General features: G+C 39.0%; 1 long non-coding RNA gene across 1 annotated transcript in view; it reads right to left on the reverse strand.

Moving 5' to 3' along the window:
* Positions 1-22879, reverse strand: part of LOC149746918 (uncharacterized) — a 267262-nt gene that overhangs the window by 115669 nt on the left and 128714 nt on the right. The window lies entirely within an intron of this gene.

Here is a 22879-nt window from a genome sequence, read left to right on the forward strand (position 1 = left end):
GGAAGTAATAAAACCAGATAATGATGATATATTTTTCATATAAGAAAGAGTTTTGTGGGTAAGATGAGCATTCTAACCAACAGAAAATGGCATATCATGAAGGAACTTTGTAAATATTCTAGTAGGAAGAGTTTGCATACCTCCAACAAAAATATAATTTACAGAATTAAGTTGTTTAAAATGTCATTAGCATGGAAAAATATTTTTGGAAGTACTCATTCAACAAAGTTCTTTGGAAAGATACTCCTCTTCCTTAAGCTGGTCTGCATTCAATGAGGCAGGCTGTGTGCAAACATAAATTTGACAAATGAGATTCAGCCCTCTTCATTAAGGACACAATTAGCTCACTCCAGTACAGATGAGGATTTATTGGTTTAAGCATGTTAATAAAAGCCTGGCTGCAGCAGAGAAACAAAAAATAGTTTAAAATGAGAAAAATTGCATTAATATACATGATGTGGGTTCTAACTGGGGCCAAAATGAAAACTACTTCCTGGATTTCAGATAGAGATCTGTCCAACAACAACCTTATTTTGAGCATTTTGAAGGCAGACTTCGAATAAATAATGAAAAGCAAGACAGAAACATTTAACCAAATGTGAAAAGTTTTTTTTAAACACATTGAGAGTGCCAACCATAAATAATTTTTGCAAGCAATACTAAGCCAGACTTACCATCCTTCCGGTAATGCACCTACATCAGGCCCCAAGAATCTTTATTTCTGGCTGTGATGAATTCAGATGAGTTATCCCGTTCTCAAAAAGATGTCTACAGAAGGCTCTACTGACTGCCAAAAGCACTATTCTCTCAAAATAGAAACCCTTTCTCAGTTCGACTTAAGTCTGTTATGATAATCTCAGGGAATTTACCAGTCTGGGAAGATTTATTTCATGGAAATGAAGTGTTTCCAAGGTTTAAATAAATTCACTCCATATTTCGGGAAATGAGAATGTGATATATTTTGCATGCTGTTTTAATAGAAGAAGCAATAGCTCTTTCTACAGCGTGCTGTGAGCTATTGAATAAAAGCTGTTGTATGGTCACAATCAAGGAGTAAAAACAAGACCTTGAAAACAGTGAATATAATAAACTAAAATCTTGAGAAAATAAGGGCATTTTAAGGCCATAATGGCAAAGCACTAGGTTCCAAAACAAAAAATTCAATTCTAATTATTTTTCATTATTATAAGCTCGTTTCTAAATATGAACACTTTGAGGAATGTCTATGTCAAGTATTCACTGGATGGTATGACGCCTGCCAAGCGCCTCTATTGCTTTGGGTCCTATAGTTTGGTGTTCGTGGTGTGAAGAGATCTTTCCTCAACTCTTCCCCCAACCAAGAGCTCTGAAGCCAAAACAGAGTTAATGCTGTGGCTAAACAAACAGAGTTTTGATTACAACAAGAGTGTGCACAGGGACTTCCTGGTGCTCCAGTTCTTAAGAATCCACCTTCCAATGCAGGGGCTGCGGGTTCGATCCCTGGTCAGGGAACTAAGATCCACATGCCACGGGGCAACTAAGGCTGCACACCGCAACTACTGAGCCCACATGCCACAGCTAGAGAGAAGCCCACGTGCCACAAAGAAAGATCCCGCATGCCGCAACGAAGATCCCACATGCCACAACTTAAGACCTGACACAGCCAAATAAATAAATATTTTTTTAAAAAAGAAAAAGAGTATGCACAGCTTTCTAGATGTCTGATTAGCTATGGAAGATCCAGTCAGTCTTGGGGTTTTGCTCATAGGAGAGACACCTAACCTCATCTCCAGAAAACAAGAAGGCTTCTATGAATAGGGGAAATATAAGCCATGAAATTGAAGGAGGAGGGGAAGGAGTTATTCAGGTAAATAAGGTCTTGAGGGGGACTGGCATGTGCAAATGACCAGCAGCCAGTGGGAGCATGGCTCTTTGGAGTACCTGGTACAGGTTCCGTAGAGTGAACGAGCATTGTATAATGGGGTAGCCGGTGGAGAGAGGAGGTTAGAAACGTAAGCAGAGACAAGACCACGCTAAATCTGGTAGGCCATGATCGGGACATGTACTTTATTCTAAGAGCAACGGGGAGCCTAAATCATCACAAAATTCTATCATCCCTACATAAGAAATATATCCAGAATCTGACCACGCTTTTAAAACATCTTCATCTCCATCATGGTCCAAGCCACTATCAACTCCTGCCCAGAGTACTGCAATTGCCTTCTACCTGGCCTTCCTACCTGCCCTTGCTCCCTTCATGCTCTTCTCCTCTGGGTACTCCCTACACCACGACCCTGCTCTACTTTTCTGCACAGCACTTATCAGACATATTCTATATTGCCACCAGAAGGGCAGGAGTAAACCATTTTTGTTCACTACCCTATTACTTGGTTTTAGAAAAATGCATGGCCCCAAGTTGATGCTCAGTAAGGTTTTGATCATTGAGGACTAGCTTGTGCTTCCTATATTCAAAAGCCTCCAGCGGCTTACCATTTCACGATGATGAAAAGTCAGAATCCTTACTCTGACTCCCAGGGCCCTGCAGGACCTGGTCTTCCAGACTCTTGCCTCCTCTCTGCTTTCATCTCCTACCACCTTCCCACTTGCTCCCTTTGCTAGAAACACACTGGTCTTTCCATTTCCTGACTATTGTAAGCATACATCACCCCCAGGACCTTTGCACTTCCTACTCTCTATTGCTCCACATAGCTGTATAATTTGATCCTACACTTCCTTCAAATCTGCTCAAATGTCACCTGCCCAGAGAGGCCTTTTCTCTACCACCCCACACAACAGCAGCCCTTTCCTGCCACCCTGGTTATTCTCTTTCCCCTTACTTGGTTTTATTCAGTTTCATAATAGTGAAAAAGTGGAAAATACTTATCATAATACCTATTTATGTGTGTTGCCTGTCTAACCCTAAAAGAAGATCAGTTCTATGAAGACAGTAGATTTATTTGGGTCGTGACCGTTCCCTGGCACTTAGAACTATGTTTGATCCATGCTAGGTAACTGCATTAGAGGAATCAACTGGGAATCAGAAATTACATCAGTTATTTGATGAGAGGGAATTTAATATCAAGAGGTGCTAAATACTATTAAGTTGTTAAGTAGGTACCTGAAAGGTACAAAGAGAATTCTCAAGTGTCCTAGAAGTAACCACAGCAGGAAACAAATACCAGCTCTCTGGCACAGGGAATGAGGAAGATGTTGGAAATGTTAAATGTAGAAACCTAGGAGAGAGTCCTTGCAGAGCTGAAACTCAGGGCTGTGAGAAGGGGGTTCTCATGGCTGGTGAGCCAAATGCATGAGCTCTGAGGAGTGACCTGCTGGGCTTGGGACCCAGATCTTTGAAGAAGGACTGCTGGAGGCTGGGACTGGCAAGATGGCAAGTGTGACGAAACGGGCTTTTTCCACACTGAAAGAACTAACGGCACATTGGATCCAGCTGTTGCTTTGGGAAGGAACAACTGCTATGGGGTGAAGAAGTATTGCTTGGGTGATACTACTGGGAACAGAGAGCAGAAAGGAAGCCCTTTGGAAGCTGGGAGGAATGAGGATATCCCTTCTTCCTCTTCGAGACTTGCAGTCTCCTTCTGACACCGCCATTGGTGGAGTCTAACATGGAGCCAGCTAACCCAACCGAAATGTGGTTTGCACAGTCCCAGCCCCAGCTGGCAGTACAAAACTGAGTATTAAAGGGTGGGTTTGAAGCTGAGAGACAGCTCAATAACTTGCACAGTACTCAATACATTTCTGTTGAAAGAAGATATTGAATGCATTGTAATGTCTTCAAAAATCATTTAAATTGACTAAACATTAAGCATGCTGCTGATCATAAATAGCAATTAAAAAATTATCCACAGGACACAGAGGCAATTGAGGCTCGTCAGGCTACAGCCAAGTTAAGTAATCAATTTCTATCACAGGCAGTGAATGATATTCTGTTTCCTGGCAGCTGAGGTAAAAATGGAAATATGCCATGCATTAAAATTTAATTATAATAGTGCAGAGAGAACAGCACTTTATCTAAAGATAAAGTTATTTTTTTTCCCCAAAGCAGAGGTTTGATATTTTCAAGCATGCATATTTGTTTGAAACCCCACAATTCAACACCCGGCAACATGAAATAAAAAGGCTCAGTCTTGCTTACATTTTAGCTCATAGTAATGTGTGTGTGTGTGTGTGGTATGTGTGTGTGACCAGCCGTTGGCCTCATCTATAAAAGAACATCAATACATAAACTAGCAAACATCTCAATTTAAGAACTAGATTCTCAGGAGCCATCAGGATGAATTAGGAGCAAAATGCATGCCTGAATAAGAGAATAAATCCACTTGTGGGCCAAGAGTGGCTGAATCCCTAACAAAAGACATAATAGATTGACTTCTTGCCTGAGGGTACTTAAAATAGAATGTCTACCAATTACAATGAATTTTTTGTTTTGCATAATTTTATGCTGAGTTGTTCCTTATAGAAGTAAGATGCCAATAGACCTACACTGCTTCTTATGTTCACTCTTAGAGAATACGACAAGGTTATCCGCAAAAAGAAGGATGCTTGTATTTCTCTTTATTGCAGCAGGAGGAGATAAAGTCAATTCATTTCATACTTGTCCTATGTTGATAAAGATTTTTTAAAAAAGGTGCTATAACTTAGTCCTGCTTGGTATCAGTTAAGGCTGTACTGTTCTTCATGATGAAGATATTTCTGGCTACTCTAATTTTGGCAAATATGTTAAGTGAGAGAGACAGTACTAGTCAAGGTGACTGTCTGGATTGCATGAGTTGGCCCGTAAACAATTGTCCATAGAATCAGAGGTGGATGGTGGAGCAGTGATGAAGATTACATACAGCCTTGAGATGTTCTTAAACCCAAGGCACACCAATGCAAGTGCATTGAGAAACAGTTACATTTTCAATTTTGAAACATGGATTAAAAAGATAACCTCAAGAAAATGAGATGACAAGCCAAAGACTAGGAGAAAATATTTGCAAAAGACACATCTGATAAAGGACTGTTATCCAAAACATACAAAGAACTCTTAAGACTCAATAATAAGAAAACAAGCAACCTGATTTAAAAACTGGGCCAAAGACCTGAAGATATTTCATAAAAGAAGATATACGATGTCAAACAAGTGTATGGAAAGATGCTCCACGTCATATGTCATCAGGGAAATGTAAATTAAAAACAACAATGAGGGCTTCCTTGGTGGCGCAGTGGTTGAGAGTCTGCCTGCCGATGCAGGTGACGTGGGTTCGTGCCCCGGTCCGGGAATATCCCACATGCCGCGGAGCGGCTGGGCCCGTGAGCCATGGCCACTGAGCCTGAGCGTCCGGAGCCTGTGCTCCGCAATGGGAGAGGCCACGATAGTGAGAGGCCTGCGTACCGGAAAACAAACAAACAAACAAAAAACAAAAAAACAACAATGAGATACCACTGCATACCTGGTAGAATGGCCAAAATTCAGAAAATTGACGACAACTACAACAGCAAATGCTAGCGAGCGGTTACGGAGCAACAGAAACGCTCATTCACTGCTGATGGGGGTGAAAACTGATATAATCCCTTGGGAAATAGTTTGACAGTTTCTTATAAAACCAAACATACTCTTTCTTACCATACAATTCAGCAATCATGCTTCTGGATATTAACCCAAATGAATCTAAAATTTATGTCCACACAAACCCACACATGGGTGTTTATAGTAGCTGCATTAATCATTGCTAATTGGAAGCAACCAAGATGCCCTTCAGTAAGAAAATGGATAAATGGTGCCATATCCATCCATACAATGGAATGTTATTTAATGCTGAAAAGAAATGAGCTATCAAGCCATGAAAAGACATGGAGGAAACTTAAATGCATGTTACCAAGTGAAGGAAGATTGTAACCAATAAACCAATCTGATGTCAGATGTAGATAATGGGGGAGGTTGTGTGTAATATGAGAACTCTGTACTTTCTGTTCAATTTTGCTGTGAAACTACAACTGCTCCAAAAAATAAAGTATTAAATTTTTAAAAAGCATGGATTGATTGCCTATGTTACATTGAAACTAATATTGTATCACAACTTGACTTCTTCTTCTCTTACCTAGTGAGAAGTGAGGAGGAAGTGGTTCCCTATTTATATTCCTCACCTCTATAACAGCTGGCTCACAACTCTTACTCCATTTTCTATCATTTCCCTCATTTTCTGTCTCCTATTAGTTCTGTTAATGGCAACTGTTAAATAAGGAAAAAACTGCTTTCAGGGTAACAATCAAAAGTTTTTCTTAAAAAGTGATCAAGATTATTTAAATTGGTACCCTGGAGACAGTGTAGTTAGAACTCTTGAGAAATTCTGACCACATCCGTCTCACTAATCTAATCTCTCTTCTCATTACTAACTGATTCCAAATTCCATTAATTCCCTAGCCTGACTATGGTGTAAACTTTCCAGAAGTCTCTGTAAGAAACACTTTCTGCTTCATGGAACTTCTTGCATACCACTCAGTCTGCTTTCCTTTTGAAGGCCTGTTCATAAGACAGAATGGGAGAGTGAAGGTGAGTCAGAGAGATTCTATCACTGACAGCTGTACATTGTTAATAATACTAATAGCTACCTAATATGAACCACCAACCACGTGCCAGACACCATGTTTGGTGTTCAAATGAAAGTAAGTATTGTGCCCTTTATAGTTGAGGAAACCAAGGCTCAGAAAAGGCACATAACTTACCAAAGGCCACAAGGTTGATGGTTTTCTGGATCCTCTGTTTGCAAGTGTCAGAAATAAGGCTCCTTATTAGTTACCTATCTTATATGTAGTAGTGTGTATATGTCAATCCCAACTGTATAGCACAGGGAACTCTACTCAGTACTCTGTAATGACCTATATGGGGAAAGAATCTAAAAAAGAGTGGATATATGTATATGTATAACTGATTTACTTTGCTGTACACCTGAAGCTAACACAACATTGTAAATCAACTATACTCCAATTAAAAAGAAAAAAGACATAAGACTCCAACTCATTTAGGCAAAAAAGGATAAGGTTTGCCTAAAAATTTACAAAGAAGTTTAAATAAACAGACCAAATGAAGGTCACAGATGCAGCCTGGCTTTAGGGATAATTAGAACCAGCGACTCAAAGTCTCTCGTCTTTTTCCGTATCTCTCCTCTCTGGTCTTCTCCACATGTGTCACTTATTCCCTCTTATTGCAGACAAGTTTTCTCCCTTTGGCAGGGAGAAAACAGCTCCAAAGATTTTTATCTTAAAATGTCTGTCCCTGGAGAGATACTTTCTTTGCACTTATCAATTCAAAAAATCCTGACAAGAAAAGTTCTGTTCATCTTGCCCACCCCTCTGCATTAATTAACTCTCTCTTCCTAAAGAAACCATGTGGATGACAAGAAATGGGAGTGGGATTGGAAAGAAGATCCAGGAGAACTGGAGACAATTCTCATAAGGCAAACTCTGAGATGTTCACTACAAAAACCATGATGTGAGGCCTACAAATATTGGTCTCATTATACAAGTAAGGAAAATAAAAGTTAAGTAATTAAAAGAAATTAAAGTGTAAGTTGCTCAACATAACCCAAGAAATAAGTGTATGGGACTGCGCTAAGTTCTAAGTTCACTGTGTTTTTGTCTGTATCTGTTTCCAGCCCTAAGCAAAGAAGGTGGCTCAGAGAAAGGTAGTGCTAGAGCGAAGGTTGATTCACAGCATCTCACAGGACCAAGCTGATGCCAAAGGAACTTGAAGTCCACAGACCAGATCAAAGCCCAATCCCTCTGGCATCCACAGTCTTAAGATAGAGACAAACAAATTAACAAAGAATGAGAGTAATGATATTGACTGCTATCTTTATGCAGTGAAATTTGCTTATTTATTACATAAAATAAAACTTTGAAAAATAGGAAAGATTATCACCATTTCACATAAGAGGAAACTGAGACTGAGGTGAAAATATCTGCCTAACGCCATGGTTGATATTCAAACCTATATCTAACCAGCTTCAAAGTTTGTGTGATTTCCAGATATCTTCTACTTCCAAAAAGAAGGTGGAAAAGGATGTATAAAGAGTCTTCCAGATAAAAATGGTAAATAACAGTGGCACCTGTAGTTGCCTTGATCTCAGCTGGATGAGTGATCTCTGAAAGCAAAGGGAACAACAGACACTTATGAGCTCAGCAGAGCTGGAGTCCTGGCAACTAAGAACAAGGGCTTGAATCTGATATCAAGACTCCAAATATTAATTGACACCCAGGGATACAGTTAAACAAGAGAGTCTTCCACCTGAGGAGCTTACATCTTCATTGCGAAAACAGACTAAAATTTTATGTAAAACAAACAAACAGGTAACTTATGTTTTACTATATACCATTAAGAAGTTAAAATAGGAAAATAGTAGCGGTAAGTGAATGTGGATGCTGGGCTATTTAGTGTCGTCAGAGAAGCTCTCTCTTAGGAGGAGATGTGTACTTAGTCCTGAATTACAAGTCCCAGGCAGCCACGCAGAAATCTGGGTGGGGTGGGAAGTGAGAGGTGGGGAAAAGGACGAGGAAGATTGTTCCAAAGAGAAAGAGGATCACGTGCAAAGACTCTGAGAAGGGAACAAGGCTGATCTGTTCATAGGGCAAAAAGAAAGCAAGGGTAGCTGGATCTCCATAGTTGAGTTGAGAAATATGAGAAGAGGTTTGAGAGGTGAGGACCATCTGGATCCTGTAGGGCTTAGTAGACAAAGCCAGGAGTTTGACTTTTTAAAAAAATTTATTTATTTATCTTTTTATTTTTGGCTGCATTGGATCTTCATTGCTGCACATGGTCTTTCTCTAGTTGTGGCAAGTGGGGTCTACTCTTTGTTGCAGTGGCTTCTCTTGTTGCAGAACACAGGCTCTAGGTGCACAGGCTTCATTAGTTGTGGCATGCGGGCTCAGTAGTTGTGGCTCATGGGCTCTAGAGCTCAGGCTCAGTAGTTGTGGCAAACGGGCTTAGTTGCTCCGCAGCATGTGGGATCTTACTGGACCAGTCATTGGATAGTTTTATCTGGGAAGTGATGAAATCTTATTTGTATTTTAGAATGATGACTCTGAAGGAAGAATTATGGGAGGGGAGGGCCCACTTGAAGGCATGGAGATCAGTGAGGCTGGAGGCCATTGTAGAAGAACAGACCAGAGACAACGGAGACTTAACTCAAGTTCTAGCAGTGAGATTTGTGAACAGTGGTCGGACTCAGGACACATTTTGATGGAAAAACATACAAGGTTGTATGTAGAGTGTGAAGAAAACAATCAAAACCCCAAAATCTTAGATTTTTGGCCTGTATGACAGGTTATATGGTAAAGACATTTACTGAGATAGCAAAACCTTATGAGAGAACAGATATAGTCAGTGGGTAGGGGGAGGGATACTTCTGTTTTGTCCATGTTATGAGTAGTATGCCTATTAGACATCCAAATGGAAAGTCATGTAGGCAGCTAAGTAAATGAATTTGCAAGTCAGGAAGGGGATTGGGACTGGAGATATAAAAGTAAGAGTCTTCAGTTTACCGATACCATTTCATTGAATTCATACCCTAGGGAAACACTGTAGATAAAGAAACCAAGAAAGATAAAGATAGAGCCCTGTGTCACACCAAAATTTAGAGTGTTGGTGAAGAAAAAGCAGAGTGTAAGTTGTTCAAGGTATAGTATGGTAGGTGGCAGGAAAAGAGAGGGATTGTGAGTCACAGAAGCCTAAAGAAAAATGTGTTTCAGGAAGGAGAAATAGGTCAATAATGATAAATGCTACCAAATTCAAGAGATCAAATAAATAAGGATAGAGAAGTCTGGATCATTATTCTTTCTACTGCAATTCACAGAGACCCACCTGAGATTATTTTAAACAATTTGGAAGTAGTTATCTCAGATATCAATAGGCCTAGACCCTGGGCTGTTCCAGGGGTCCTTAATTCAGAGGGGCAACAACACTGACAAGAACCAGATACCTTCTAATGATGGTGAAGGTTCTGAATATATTCAGTGTTCACTCTGTGACAGGCACTGTTCTAAGTATTTGTCATTTTTCTCAATCTCATTTACTCCTCACAATGTCCTTACAAGGTAGGTACTATTTTTTATACCCATAGTTTAAGAGATGGAGAACAGCTAGTAAGTGACAGGGCCAGGCTTTGAACCAAGTCAATCTGATTCTAGATTCTCTGCCCTTCACCACAATCCTATGTGGTGATTTAAGGAGAAATACTTGAGGCCAGGAGGTGAGGACACAGTGAAGGAGGAGAAGACATTTGGAGGTAGAGACATGAGAGCTACAGGGAAGGGTGACAGATAATGTTAAGTCAAAGACACCCACTTCAAAGAAACTGGGGTTTTGAGAGAGAAGGAGGAGAGACAGCCTGGAAGTAACAGGAGAGAAGGAGGAGAGACAGCCTGGAAGTAACAGTGGGGAGCAAGGCTTAACAAGGTACAGAAGGATTTCAAGCATTTCCGACCAAAAGGACAACATGAAAAAATAACTCCAAATTTGGGCATCCAGAGGACTTGGCAGTTCCTGAGGGTTCTGTCCTTGTCACTGTATTTTTATCCCAGGAGAGGAAGTTCTTGTGAAGTCCTTGTCCTCTAGCCCATCTTAGCCAAGAATCATACTCAGTTTAGGAGTGAAGCTATCAGGTTAACCAAGAGGATATCAAAATGAATTATTTTTGGTATGGTTCTCAGTCCAGTACTCACATGAAAGTATTTAAAAGAAAGAAAGAAAGAAACAAAGAACTGTCACATGTAGGGACTTTCCTGCTCTGTGAGAGTTTGCAAATAATGTAATTAGATGAAAATTTTCAAACGCAACTTTCTATGACAGGTTTTTTTTTTTTAACATCTTTATTGGGGTATAATTGCTTTACAATGGTGTGTCAGTTTCTGCTTTATAACAAAGTGAATCAGTTATACATATACATATGTTCCCATATCTCTTCCCTCTTGTCTATGACAGGTTTTTAAATAAATAAATAAACAAACCACTTTTCAAAACCAGTAGGTATATATCAGAGGTCAGCAAAGTGCAGCCCAAGGGCCACTTGTGTTTCTGTGGCCTGAGGGCTAAGAATGCCCTTTATACTTTCAAATGGTAGGAAAAAAGTGATCAAAGACAAATAATATTTAGTGACATGCAAAAATTATACAAAATTCAAACTCTGAATGAAATAATTAAAATCTCATGACACATCAACATTAACAGATGAACATCTGCAAAATATTTTGATGATAGAGGACATCAGTTAAATGAAATCTTACCCCTCAAGAAAATTCCATTTTTCTCATTCCATTACAAAAAAGAATACTCAATTATTATTATATTTTTAATTTCATCAGTAAAATATAATGGAAATTTGTTTTCCCTTGTGTTACAGAAGCACCTACATAATATTCTCAATTTTACCTCTCAGCCTGAAAAAGTTAAAAGTTTGGCTATCTGGCCCTTTATAGAAAAATGGGGCTGACTTTTTGTTATAGATAATGGGTGGAAGAAATTTATATTATTGTAGGTGTCATAATGTAAATGTTATGAATGTGATATGTGTATGTCTGTCTATAAATGTAAGCATTTGATCACATATTCATTCGGTCAACATTTATTGAACACCTACTATACACCAGAAAATGTCTTGGTTGCTGAGGATACAATAAATGACCATTGCTCTCAAGAAAACCACAGTCTTATTATTTTAGTGTCATGGTAATTCTGGTAGAATTTAAGAAAAATGAAAGATTTCTCCAAAATTTTCCTTCAAATGAATATGCCCTCCTCTTTCTCCCGCTCAATGTTCAGCTATTATTGATTATTGAATATCATATTTCTATATAACAGTCTAGCAATTCACTGTTTTTCTATTTAGGATGGAAAATGGGAGTCAGCAAATGTGACATCTCTCCCCTACCTTTAACTCCATTGGAATGTCTTGAGACCTCTCCCTCCCAGGCTTACCCCCGATTATGTCACTGAGTTTGCAGGGGTCCCGGCGTGCCACCTGGATAAACACATCCAAGGGAGGTGCCTCCGCCGAGCGGAACTGAGCATGGTGCATTATCTTAGCAACTGCACTGCTCATCCAGAGAATCAAGTCCCAAATCCATTTCCTTATTTTTCAGTAGCTAACTCTTAACCTTTTCTTTCTAAATTGCCTCTGACATCAATTGTTCTACAGGATTTCAGTGTGGGTTTAGGAGACTGAACAGCCAATGAATACGGGACATTCTTATAGCATGCAATCACAACTTGTGTTTAGCTTTCATAACAAAATCTTATCCAAAACCATCTTAAAGAAGCCAAAACCAATCCAAAACCACTTCCCAGGTCCACATTGCATAACAAGTGGATGTGTTCTTTCCCACAACAAGATAGATGAAGGGCGCTAGGTAGCCTGATGCCTGATCATAAGAATGGTGGAAGTATTTGTCTATCACGTCTAAGCTACAAAAATTGCAAGATTTCTGGTTCCATGTTGTTTATGAAACATTTTTCTATTCGCATCCATTGCTATTCCTTCTTTGACTGCTGGGAAGAATCTGTTGCTCTTTCTCCTTCCTCACATCCTAACGAAATATAATTATTGTGGGAGTAGGAGAATGGGGAATTTAAGGCTTTCACTTGATACCCATAGATCAAGAAATAGGGGAGAGAAAGAATGAATATTTTTAAGAGCTGCACAGATAGAAACAAAGGAACCGGGGGGCATGGAGCTTTTAATCATTAAAATATTTTTCTTATTTCCCAAGTATCTCGCTTCCTTAAGCTTTATTAACACCACTAAGCTTGTGTGTCACGGAAATAGCAAGGATTTGGGAATGTTTACTTGGTTCAGTTATCACCTCTCTCCCAAAATGTCTTCTGGGCAGCAGTGAGATTATCTGAATCCTGAGTCCATGGGCAAGAAATCTTCATTCTTTCCCTTTTAGATTAACAGATACACATAACTGGGAGGTCTCTTGTGCTGTAGCTAGTGCACTTTGTACAGAGGGCAGGCTTTTGCCAATACTGGCCCAGGAAGGGATAAAAGAATGAATTAAAGGATAGAGGGGATAGAAATTAGAGATTTTTTTTCTAAGTCAGAGAAAAATTAACTGTGCAGGGAGTACAGGATCACATGGAAACACAGTGAGCAGAGGCCCAGATTATACAAAATGATTCCAGGCAGCTCCATACCCCGCTCCACCACACCCTCCAGCCGAAAGAAGGACATTTCTTCAATCGTTTCACCATGGTCTCTAAAACTGCCAGCATTAACAAAATTCTCTAAGGATGTAAAAAAAAAAGATATTTATTTTAACTTAATAAAACCAATCTGATGCCACTTTGGTAAGAAAATAACACACGAGCTGATTAATACATTTCTGAGCCTGGGTTAAGCCCCATCTACACCCACTACCATCAAAAGAAGAGTCTTCAATCAACAACACTGTGCGTTCCACATCTTTGGGAAGGCATCCCAACCTTTGTCAGAATCCTTAGAGCCATTCTAGATGCCTCACCTCCCTCTCCCCAAACAATGGCATAAGCAATCCCTAAAATGTACAATTTCTCTTTCCTAAATATCTCTCAAATCTGTCTCCTCTTCTCTACCCACACTTCCACTACTTCAGTCTAGCTACCCCATCTCTCATCTGGATTTCTGACTTAAACTAGGTAGCCCTATTCCCTGACTCTACCTAAAAAAGAGACACTTCTACATTGCACATCTGATCTTGACACCTTCTTGCATAACTTTCCCTTGGGTTTCCCACAGCTCTCAGAATAAAGCTCACACTCATCCTTGTGTTTAGAGTTCACTTGTCTAGTGGCCTGTCCAGAACAAATCCCAGAATGCACTTAGGGGCCTCCATGCTCTGCCGCAGTGACATTCCTGCCAATGTTTTATGCTGTCTCATGCCTTTGCATCTTTGCGGTGAGACTGGATATTCTTGCCTATCTCATGAAACTGTGTCCTCCATAAGCATAAGTACCATGTCTTGTTTATTGTTGTAGCCATGGCACCTGACATGGTGTCTGGCACATGGCAGAATGAGACAAAGAACTGGTAACTTCTAAAGCAAGTTGACAATTCCAAAAGGAAGGAGTGTTCACAGACCAAGTGCAGGTACCACAGTGATGAGGGTGCAGTTATATCTGACAGTAATAGGAAAATCAGAGGGTCCCAGAAATTGGGGCTGAAGGAAGAAGGATAGGGTGAGCGATGGCACCAGGAGAAAAAAAGAAATGCTTAAAAACAAACTGTCTAGTCCATAATTTTGCAGAGGGCTGGCCCTGATGTGAAGGGTGGCTCAAAGGGAAATTACTGCCCGACATAGGAGTAAAGAATACCAATTATTTTCCTCTTAAGTAGGGCCAGACCAACTCAACAGAAAACCAGAGAGGACGGGCACTGCTTTCCTGGAAGGAAGCTGATGGTGCTGGTGCCATCGGCTGGATTGACTAAGGAGACATGATCCAGGAGCCACCCAGCTGAAGGCTGGTACACCACAGACAGACATGCTTCTAAGACCTGCGGCAATTAGGAATTCAAGGTTAGCCCCAACTTTTCAGATGAAGCCTTCTAATTTTCCTTTTCCCTCCCCTGAGCTTCTTCCAGGAAACCTGCCTTGTCCTCAGCTGTGGTTGGAAAAGATCAAATATGCCCTTTACCGAAAAGGCAGGGTTTTCCTCTCCTTCCTGCTCCTTCGTGTGTACCCACATGTGACGGCTCATACAGGGACACTCCTGGGGCCTCTGACATGGAGCTGCCTCCACTCTTGGCCTATGATCCTTTGTGTAGATTGAGGACACCAGGTCAAGGTGGAAGGCCAGACCTGCTAGTCCAAGACCATTAATGATGATAGAATAATGTCACCATAAAAACCAACATTTTGATCAGAATTTTTCTGAGATATATTTTGAGCTCAGACGGTTTCTGGATGCTTTTGTGCCATGCCTTCATAATTTCACTCATGTTAATTTTTACTAAAAACATTATCAGGGTAAGTAGGCAAAATCAGAAAAAAAAAATAGCCTATGCTTTTAATTGCAAAAAAAAAAAAAAAAAGCTGTTGAAATGGGAGAAAGAAATTCGATTCCAACTTGGTACCCAATCTTTTCTCTCAGTATTCCAATAAGATTTCCAAACTTGCCTAGACATTCTCCACCTGCTTCCTGTGGGTACACAGTAGCACTTTCCAGTAGGTTTCTTCTGTATATCCACTTCCCCCATTCTGCCCAGTTGTATCAGTACTTATAACTCATGTATTATAGAATCATTCCCCTTCCACTTCTGTCCCTCTCGTCAGTTTGTGGACTTCTGGAGGATAGGAATTTACATCAACGATCTCAACTTGTCACTGTTAGGTCACTCTTTCCTTCCAAACACCACTTCCTGTGTGCCACTGCTGGAATGTAAGCACATAATGGGCAGGGAACATGGCTTATTTCAGTATATCAGACAATGAGAAGACAATGGGTAAGTACTGGTTGCTTGTCTGATTTAGCCAAAACATTGGTTGGTCACATATTTCCATGCCCAAAAGTTTGTATTCATGTACAATGCTGCCGTATCTGAAACGTTCATTTTCTCACAATGAGTTAAATACTGCAGATGGGAGGATTTACTCTCTTGGCGTCAGCCCATGATAGGGTTATGATGAGGAAGGTGTTGTTAGCACTTAACAGGATTTTGAACCTGAGGCATCATGCGATGGTGGTGATGAAGGTCATTTCTCTCACTCAACACCCTCACAGAAAAACTTGCACAGGGCTCAATCAGTAGCCCTAATGAGGCTAGAAAAGCAGGGAAGTCCTGGAAATGGAGAGACCACAGGGTCACTACAGAACATTCCTGAAGGGGGAATGTGCTGGGTTTTATAAATCACAGAGTTCCTGACCCAAGGAACAACTCACTTTCCTTGACAATCCCACAGTATTTTTAGCCATTGAGTTGGTTAGTTCCCTGTCTGGATAATATTCCTCTTTTGTTTGCTCAACTCTTGATTCTTCCTTCCTTCCTTCCTGTTGTGAAGTGATATGTTTACTATGTATTGCTAAATCACTGTGTTTTTATGGCCAAGATGCTCAAAACCCTTTTTTTTTTTCCATCTGGAGGGAAAAACCATTACTTAAAAAAAAAAAGAAAACCATGTCTCTTACATGAACTGAAATGTTTCACTTTATTTTCTACCACATTCTGAACACTTCCAGGTCATCGGGTATCATGAAGCACATAACATGTATTATTTCATTTAACACTCACCATGTTGATAGCTAGAGACCTGTCCTTATCCTCAGTTTTATTTATGGGGGAATAAGCACAGAGAAACTTCCCCAAGGTCACCTGCTAATAAATGGTAGAGCCATAATTTGAACCCGGGTCAGTGAGACTCCAAACTTTAACCCTTAGCTACTAATTCTCCATAACTTTGAAGCATGTATCTTCATTTCTCATTGCTCCCTCCAATCCTGTCCATCAGTTTCAAAAAAAAAAAAAAAAATCCCTTGCCTAATGGAATTGTGTATCACACAAAACCACAGAAATCATAGATTTCCTCACCTTCCGTCTTACAGATGTAGATAACAAAGACCTAAATTATTTAAATGGCTTACATAAGATGTCAAAGCTACTTCATGACGTCTCAAGTCAAAACTAGGTTTTCTTGTCCTCCTGCAGGTCTCTTATCCTTGTTACAACACTGACTTCTTGAGTCCCTTATATTTTTACTATGACTTTATGATGAGCAGTATTTCTTTTCCTTCCTTCAAGAAGCTCTGTTTTGCCAGAGGAGAATGAAGCATCTTAGAAGGAGAAATCCAAATATATCATTTGAAGCTATTATACACACAGAGATACATTAAACTTTCTGGATGCTTAAGACATCTTGGTTATGAAAAATAATTATGTAAATGAAGATGTTAATTCATACTTTCTCACTTTATAAATTACCCCTAGGAATTGACTTGGCTGGTGAATAAAACTAAATACAAGCAAGGCCAACGTTAGGCAAACCTGAAATGAGGCATATTTGTTTTGGATGACCTCCCATGTGCTTCTGGCCCTTCCACACCTCCTGGCATTTATCTTCTTCTCTGCTCATCTCTCACCTGCCCAAAGTATCTCACTGATTTAGCTGCCCAAGCCTACCCTGTACCAACTTCTCCCTCACCTCTGTTACTCTCTCTTCTTCCCTCCCCCCAGCTCTCATTCCCTAAGCTGGATGATCTCCCTCAAGGGTTAGAGGGCCTCTATCATTCTTTTCCATGCTTTTCCTGTCCCTTTCCCTATGTTCTGAGAGCACCTATGACTTTCTAATACCTCCTCCAACCCACTCCCTACAGAAGAATTCCACCAGAATGGGGCATTGCTGTAATTTTGGGATCCTTCCAATACCTTCTTTCCATGATTACCACCTGGTCGACACTTAGCTGTTTGAATGTCATTTCCGCATGTCCTGTTCTCTTAGGTGGCTAATGAATTTATTAATTTCACTATTAATATTGTTAATAATTAATAACATTAATAAATTATTGACACCCATACTTATTAATATTATTTAAATGTTATTTAAATCTCATTAAAATAATATTTATTATTATGAATTTCATTAAATAAATGTTGGTTAAATAAAATCAATAAACTAACCCCTGTCAAGGTGTGAACTCCCTAATGTGTCACCCCACATAGTAATCGAGTTCAAAAGCACAAGTGAGGGTGCAGAAGACTCTCTAGGAGTGACTACATTTGAAGGCGGGTATCAATCCCATTTTCTCAAATCTCGTCATGGAGACCAATCACTGCCGGCATCCTCTGACTCCAAAGTTAAGATTATTTATCCGAGTCCTGCTAATTACCATTTCATTCTTCATTATGTCTATTACAGCTTGTTCCCAAGCAGATGGTTTATAATTTCATGAGATAGTAGTGCTTTATTTTTTCTTTCATTTACAGGGTTTATTTTTCAATTGAAAAAGTAATGCAAGTTTGTTCTAATAATCAAATCTAAGAATACTTAGAACAATCAAATCTAAGATTAACAATCTCACTCTACCTCATTTCTATTCCATTCAGCCCTGAAGTAATAAATGTTAATGGTTTGGTGTGAATCCTTCCACCCCTTTCTCTATGATCCAAAAAATTATATTCAAAATAAATACACATGTTCACACAAAGATATAAACATATAGAAATAAAATATTTTAATTATGTTCCAAACATCAGATCACCTTATGCATATGGATTCCTTGCTTGCTTTTCTTCTTAATAATATGTCATGGACATCCCTCTGGTCATTATATTCTGTATTATGGAGTATTATAATTTAGTCAATTTTCCTTCTATTGATAGATATTCAGTCTGTTATTTCTATTGCCACTACAAATAACAATACAGGAAATATCATTAACTGTAGCTTTGCATTTTAGAGGCTATTTTTATCTGTGGGATATATTTCCCCAAATGGGATTGCCTAGGTCAAAGAATACATACATCATTTTGTGGAAAAGACTGGTTAGCGCAATTCACACTCTCCTGAACAACATCTGAGAGTGTCCGTATCCTTAGCAGACTTATGATAGAAAAAAATTGATAAAAATATTATGAGTTACAAGCATACAATAGGTCTATGTGGGCTTGTATGTAATACAGTGAGACATCTAAAATGTAGGGTCTGTGGTAGAAGGAAAAGGGCCAGCTTTCAATACATATCCTAGCATTTTTACACAGGTTAAAGCTTGTTGGAAATAGCACCAGTGACCTTTCTTGGAGTGTAAAGATGGAGGTGGACATTTTACAAAAGATGAATATAGCTTTAAGGAGAGGGGTGGAAGGAGGAAGGATGGTGTTATTGCCAGGCAACCCTCAAGAAAACTGCTCTGATTTGACATGTGTCAATGAATAATTTAGCCAGAGATATTAAGCAACTTGACCAAAGTTTTACAGATAGAAAAAGGCAGTAATGGGATTTAAATGGAAGGCTATGTGGCTTAAGACCTCATACAAATTCAACTATACTAGGTGACTTCTCACCCAGTTCTAGTACTGTAGTACTTATAATAGCTGTGATGATTAATTCTTGGTGTCAACTTGACTGGGCCATGGAGTGCCCAGATATTTGTTTAAACACTATTCTAAGTGTATGTGTGGGGGTGTTTCTGGATGAGATGAACATTTGAAGAGGGAGACTGAGTAAAGTAGATTGCCCTCCCCAACGCAGGTGGGCCATCTCCAACCTACTGGAGACCTGAATAGAACAAAAGACGGCAAAGGGAGAATTTGCTCTCTCTGTTTTCAAGCTAGAACACTGGTCTCTCCTGCACTTGGACTGGAACTTACACAACCACTTCTCCTTGTTTTCAAGTCTTCAGACTCAGACTAGAACTATACCACCAGTTCTCCTGGGTCTCCAGAGGATCATGGGTCTTCTCAGTCTCCATATTGTGTGAGCCAATTCCTTATAATAAATAGAATAATATCTGTCCTATTGGTTATGTTCCTCTGGAGAATCCTGACTAATAAAATAGCCAACATGTATTGAATTACTATGTTTGAAGCGCTGGATGCTAATAACTTTTTTCAAACTATCTCATTTACTCCATTACAAAAACCCTAAGAGGTAGGCACTATTATCCCATTTTACAAATAAGGAAACTAAGATTCAGAGAATTTTAAAAACTTGGACTGCACGAATTATACAACTAGTACCATAGAAAGTAGAAGTATCAGGATACCAGGGCTCAAAACCAAACTCTTACCTTCTGTGATTTTCTTCTCCTGCAAGCAGTTTAATCTGCCTCTCCCTCTTCATCACCACTGCTACTATCCTGGTCCAGACCCTCTTTATTTCACCCTGTTCTATTTATCTCCTCCCTTTCTATTCCCATTATGAAGGTAGATATTTCATCTTAAACATCAAGACCTTTTAGATAAATGCATAGACAGTTGTATATCCTCCCCCATCACTAGGATAGATTATTCATGAATAAATCCTTACAGTTTCATCCCCAGCTATCCATGAACAGAGAGATGGATTGATAAAAAATGAAAAAGCATATCAGTACAGTGAAATCATTATAGGCAGCTTAAGAACTCTCCTATTCTTTGAGTTCCTCTACTAACTTCTTGTCAAGAGATTTTACCATTAATACAAAAGGGTAGTCAGTGGAACACAGGTTTGTTTGTGTTGATTTTAAACATAATACAGAGTTGCAGTTGATTATGGACAAGGAAAGTATCTATTTCTTGACCCCGTAATCACACCCAAACACATATCTTAGCATTAAATCTAAAGAAGCTATTTCCTGTCATTAAAATTTGATACGATATATCATATAGTATGTATACACAGGATGGTGTTGTGTGGCTTCAAAAGCTATTTATTTATTTTTTGAGGGGGGCACAGCTTTTTAAAGATCTCAGTTTTCTACAAATTAACATAATGGTGAGAATTTCAAGGAAGTTTCAGATTTCAGAAGGAATTGGCCAATGTCTACCCAAACCCCAAATGTGTAACCACAAAAGTTGATTCCTTTGTAAAGGACATTTTTCCCCTTCCCACAGACATGTCAGCCGAGCAACCCTGCACATGGCGAGTCTCAAGAACCAATGGGAAAAATAGGAAATAAACCATAGGCTTCTTCCCAATGTTCCAGGAAAGAGACAGTGGGGAGAACTTTAGACACTGGAATTTGGTAGGACAACGGCCCATTTATACTTTTCAGTTCTCTCTTGGAGACTCACTAGGTTCTACTTCCCTTGCTATCTCAAAATCTTATGGTTTCTAAAGATGGCTATTCAAAAAAGATACATCTACAATTAATCTATGGCAAAGGAGGCAAGAATATACAATGGAGGAAAGACAGTCTCTTCAATAAGTGGTGCGGGGAAAACTGGACAGCTACATGTAAAAGAGTGAAATTAGAACACTCTTTAACATCGTACACAAAAATAAACTCAAAATGGATTAAAGACCTAAATGTAAGACCAGATACTATAAAACTCTCAGAGGAAAACATAAACAGAACACTCTCTGACATAAATCAGAGCAGTATCTTTCTGTATTCACCTCCTAGGGTAATGAAAATAAAAACAAAAATAAACAAATGGGACCTAATTAAACTTAAAAGTTTTTTCACAGCAAAGGAAACCATAAACGAAATGAAATGACAACCCACAAAATGGGAGAAAATATTTGCAAACGATGCAACAGACAAGGGATTAATCTCCAAAATACACAAACAGTTCATGCAGCTCAATATCAAAAAAACAAACAACCCAATTGTAAAAAGTGGGCAGATCTAAATAGACGTTTCTCCAAAAAAGACATACAAATGGCCAAAAAGCACATGAAAAGATGCTCAACATTGCTAATTATTAGAGAAATGCAAATCAAAACTACAATGAGGTATCACCTCATACAGCTTAGAATGGCCATCATCAAAAAGTAAATGCTGGAGAGGGTATGGAGAAAAGGGAACACTCCTACACTGTTGGTGAGAATACAAATTGGTACAGCCACTATGGAGAACAGTACGGAGGTTCCTTAAAAAAACTAAAAATAGAGCTACCATATGATCCAGCAATCCCACTCCCAGGCATAAATACAGAGAAAACCATAATTCAAAAAAATACATTCACCCCAATGTTCATTGCAGCACTATTTACAATAGCCAGGACATGGAAGCAACCTTAATGTCCACTGACGAGGAATGGATAAAGAACATGTGGTACATATATACAATGGAATATTACTCAGCCATAAAAAAGAATGAGATAATGCCATTTGCAGCAATATGGATGGACCTAGAGATTGTCATACTAAGTGAAGTAAGTCAGACAAATATCATATGATATCACTTATATGTGGAATCTAAAAAATGATAAAAATGAACTTATTTACAAAACAGAAATAGACTGACAAAATTAGAAAACAAACTTATGGTTACCAAAGGGGAGGGATAAATTAGGAGTTTGGGATTAACAAATACACACTACTACATATAAAACAGATAATCAACAAGGACCCAGGGAACTCTACTCAATACTATGTAATAACCTATATGGGAAAAGAGTCTGAAAAAGAAAAGATATATGTATACGTATAACTGAATCACTTTGCTGTACACCTGAAACTAACACAACATTGTAAATCAACTATACCGCAAAATAAAATAAAAATTAACCAAAAAAAATAGCCATTATTCACTTTGTGTGAAAAAAATAATTTAGTCTACTCCAGATAAAAATGGGGTGCCTTATCCACAAAGAAGCCACTAAAGTTTTATTCCTAGCCAATTTTTTTCTCTTTCAGTGAAAAAAATAAATACAGAATCTGACTTGCTTGGCATTCAGTGCGACTATTCTCTTTCAAATTAGGTAAAGCACTTTATCTTTTATCATCTACAGCTATAGTGAAAACTGATATTTACTTATAAGCTAACTTTCACCTAGTTGCTAAAGACATTTTGCACAGCATTTACCTAATTAAATCAGATAAACAAAGACAAAACGATAGGCCAGGGGGTGGAGTGGCTTCAAGTTCATGACTTCCCCCGATGCGCCAACCTAGGAAGACTTCAGGATGGCCAATATTGAAGCTCTATCCTGGAGAGTCCAGGTCAACAGAATTTTTGGCCTGAGGGTTGTAAGTGGAGCGTAGCTATGTCTGGGAAGCCAAAGTGCTGGTGTGCTGTGTAACCCTGTGTAAAGTGGTGGGTAAATGTGTTCTTTGTTTTAGAGGTCCATTATATATTCTAATATGGCATGCATATATATATATATGCAGAATCTAGAGGGAAATCTTAAGTAGAAATATGACTAAAATGGGGAACTTGCAGAAATTCCTTCTGCTTAGTTTCTGTGGCCTCAACTCTGTAACCCAGGATGAACCAGAGGCTTCTTCTCTGCTG

Source organism: Delphinapterus leucas, chromosome 17, assembly GCF_059928025.1.
Source record: "Delphinapterus leucas isolate spDelLeu-1000000601 "Yukka" chromosome 17, BTC_Dleu_Yukka2, whole genome shotgun sequence".
Taxonomy (NCBI): Eukaryota; Metazoa; Chordata; class Mammalia; order Artiodactyla; family Monodontidae; genus Delphinapterus; species Delphinapterus leucas.